The 3,886-nt window shown below is 38.7% G+C and overlaps 1 pseudogene; it reads right to left on the reverse strand.

Annotated features, from left to right (window-relative positions):
• Window positions 1-1,091: 1,091 nt before the first annotated feature.
• Window positions 1,092-1,705, reverse strand: LOC114224601 (peroxiredoxin-1 pseudogene; annotated as a pseudogene).
• Between the last annotated feature and the right edge of the window lie 2,181 nt (window positions 1,706-3,886).

Below are 3,886 nucleotides of genomic sequence, written 5' to 3' on the forward strand. Positions count from 1 at the left end.
TAGCCTGAAGGAATGATCAATTACTGAAGACAAATCCTGAGAAGATTTATCAAGAATTTCAGCTTCATCATCCTCTTCGAACTCATGAGGCCTTTGGTCAGAGTATGGATGAAAGATTCTTCAGGAACCTCTGCCCCTACTCACTACTAAATTTGACCCCAAAGGCAGCTGGGAAAGCATGGTTGTTGAGCTGCAGGTTTTGGTATCTTTCCCATGGCCCTTAACAGCAAATACTTGACAAGCCGTTCATTCATTCACTCATTCATTCAGGAAGTGCTTTTTGAGCATCCACTATGAGCTAAGCCGTAGAGTGAGAGAATGTAACCCGAAACAAAAGGATTTTAAAAACACCAAGAAAGACAACCCCCTTCCTAATTCAAGCCACACCCACTGTCTACTGGGGCTGAGTGAATTCCGAGGCCTTAGGTTTTTGGCAATCCTCCCAAGTCTGCATATCACCCTACCGCTGCTTGCCCAGAAGCAGAGGCACTTTTGGCTTTCTGAAAGTTTTCTTCCTCATTTAGCTGCTGTCTTGGCCCCATGCCATCATGCAGAAAGCAAAATCTATAAATATGAACTAGCTCTCAAGCAGCTGAGAAAATCTACAAGAAAGATGATGGTACTAATAATGATAAATGTTCTTTACCCTTTGATTGATAAAATAATTGTATTTTAAAAGATCGGCTTTTTTTTAAAGCACTGAACAGATTATGGGTCACAGACTTCAGTTATCCACACAAGATACATATCTTTCACTTTATTAGTGTCTGCTTTTGTGAAAAAGATCTCAGTAATAGCAAAGGAGTTTCTTTTTTTTTTTTCCTCAGTTCAAGTGCAATAGAAACAACAAAAGACAAAAAGTGATGCCCTGCTACTGTACATAACAGTTGGCCTGCCCCATAACAGCTCGGGCCCTTCTCTCCAGAGGAAGGAAGCCTCACCTCCCCAACTCCTGCAGGAAAGGCCTGTCCTGTCCCCATACCACACCTGCACAGAGTCTAAAGTCTTATGTTCTGAGCATGACAATGGTACAAAAGAGATTTTGTTTTCATGGCCCCCCACTGCAGCCCAGCCCTAAAATGACCCGGCGCTCACTTCTGCTTAGAGAAATATTCTTTGCTCTTCTGGACATCAGGCTTGATGGTATCACTGCTAGGCTTCCAGCCAGCTGGGCACACTTCCCCATGCTTGTCAGTAAACTGGAAGGCCTGAACCAGTCGCAGAGTCTCATCCACAGAGCGGCCGACAGGAAGGTCATTTACCATGATCTGCCTAAGGATACCTTTATCATCAATGATAAAGAGGCCCCTGAACGAGATGCCTTCATCAGCCTTTTGGACCCCATAGTCCTGAGCAATGGTACGCTTGGGGTCTGATACCAGGGGAATGTTCATGGGTCCCAGTCCTCCTTGTTTCTTGGGTGTGTTGATCCATGCCAGGTGACAGAAGTGAGAATCCACAGAAGCACGAATCACTTGACAGATGAGTTTCTTAAATTCTTCTGCCCTGTCACTGAAGCTATGATCTCCGTGGGGCACACAAAGCTGAAGTCAAGAGGGTAAAAGAAGAACACAATGTATTTTCCTTTGTAGTCAGATAGGCTGAGGTCTTTGAACTGGCCATCTGGCATAACAGCCGTGGCTTTGACGTTGGGGGCAGGATGCCCAATTTTGGCATTTCCTGAAGACATCTTGCTATCGGCAGCTCTGAGAACAAAAACGCCGAAGATAAGGCAGGAAGAAGACACCTAGCAAAGGAGTTTCTTATAAAGAAGATAATCCATCTAGAATTACTCCACAAAAGGAGTATCACAGAGCATGTATTAATAATAGACCTTTTTTTGTAAATATACATATTCATACCATTACATATGTTTTGTGTGTCCCCAGTTCACTAGTAGTAAAAAAAATAGATAAGATCATAGTATAAGGTTTGCCATGTCTTCCAGTTACAACCAGAATAAAGTTCTTGGTTTTGGGTTTTTTTTTTCTTCTATTTTATTAATATGCACATTTACACAAAATGTAATGGTCCCAGTATGTACCCCTAAAGAATTAAATGACAAGAATTAATTGACTCTTATAAGTCAACTTCTGTATTATTTAAATATGGAATTTATAAACTTGTCCGATGTGTAGAAACTGGAGAGAAAAGTTTTGGCTTCAACTCAAGAAATGTTTAATGGTCAAAAATATGCAAATATATCATGGCCTGCCGGAAGATAATGCTTCATAAGATACTATTGGATGAAATGAAGGTGTGGAATATTTGATAAATTTCATCTTGATTATGGAAAGAATGATGTTTCTTTACCTACTAAGGAGTTTGACGCATCAGCAAATATTTGGAAAAACATATTTGGGGTTCAAGTTAAGTTACTTTGGAAAAATATTTTGATTAAACACTGTATAAGTAAAGACAAAAATAACTCTACGTAACACTTACACTCCAGTTAATAACTGGAATATACTGGTTAATAATAACCCATGCAAGTATGGGTTAACAATTCTGAAACTACTGTATGCATGCATGCACCAGCACTGAAGAAATAAATAAATATATTGTAGAATATGAGAACAAGTTCTCACTGTCAGAAAATAAGCTACAAACGTGGAAAGAGTGAGTCCTAGAATGAATCTCATGGTGTTGGATTGGAATTGGAGATATCATTATGAATGCATGTTTTTGTTAACATATACATAGCTAGATGATAGATGTCTAGATAGATATATAGAGAGAAATAAATATAGATGTGTATGTAGGCATAGGTTAAACATATGTATTTCCAATTTCTGCTCACTGAGAAGGCCTAGGAGCAGTGATACCCAGTAGCAGTGAGTACACCTTATACCCCGGTAATAGTTTCTAAATACCATTCTCCAGTTATAAGAGACAGAGTCACCTGGAAATGTGCCTGATTCTAGGACGAGGTCAGAGAAAATACAAAATAGTTCTGGAACGTTTCGCAGTGTCAAAAATTAAGTGCCCAAAGAAGGAGGCATCACATCAAAGGGGCAGAGACATCAACCTGAAAGAGTTCCCAGTGGAGAAAGTGGAAACAATTTAAACAACAAAATAAGTAATTATAATACTGGGTGAAAACCTGTAGATTATCAGTCAATGCAGGAGAGCAATAGCTCTTTTTTATTGTTTATTTTTATTTTTATTGAAGTAGAGTTGACATTCAATGTTATATTAGTTTCAAGTGTACAACACACCTTGTGATTTGACAGTTCTGTACATTACTCAATGCTCACCACAGGAAGTATAGTTATCATCTGTCACCACACAAAGTTATTACAATATTATGGACTACATTTCCCATGCTGTACTTTTCATCTCTGTGACCCACTTATTTTATAACTGGAAATCTGCCAGTCTTAATCTCCCTCACCCGCTTAATTCTTCAATAAGAATGGTTCTTTTTTACTGAAGAATTCCAATTAATAAGTGTGGAAGGAATGAGAATAACAGAAAATAACCATGAACTAATAATTTTAACACTATTAATTGCTGAAGCAAGATCCACCAATGGTTGATAAGCTGGTGAGCAAAAGTTTGAGGAGAAACAGGATATTTATGTAGTCTCAGTGTATCACTCCCAAGATATTTGTTAATTACAACGGGAATAATTGTAACTTTATGGCAGAGACTGGGTCCATCAGATACCACCTTAACAAAGTGATCAAGGTTAACATCAACAAAAATGAGACCTACCCACCTCCTCTATGTCCTGAATTGTTATACTGAGAAGGGTAACTCACCTCTGTAGCATTCTAACTAAAAATCCACAACCACAGTCCAATCACATGAAAATATCAGATATACCCAAACTGAAGGGTATTCTACAAAACAACTGACCATTTCAAAATGTTAAGGTTAGAAA

This window comes from Eumetopias jubatus, unplaced genomic scaffold (genome assembly GCF_037043125.1).
Source record: "Eumetopias jubatus isolate StellerSeaLion01/CBP00866 unplaced genomic scaffold, mEumJub1_p1.0 scaffold_11, whole genome shotgun sequence".
Classification (NCBI taxonomy): domain Eukaryota; kingdom Metazoa; phylum Chordata; class Mammalia; order Carnivora; family Otariidae; genus Eumetopias; species Eumetopias jubatus.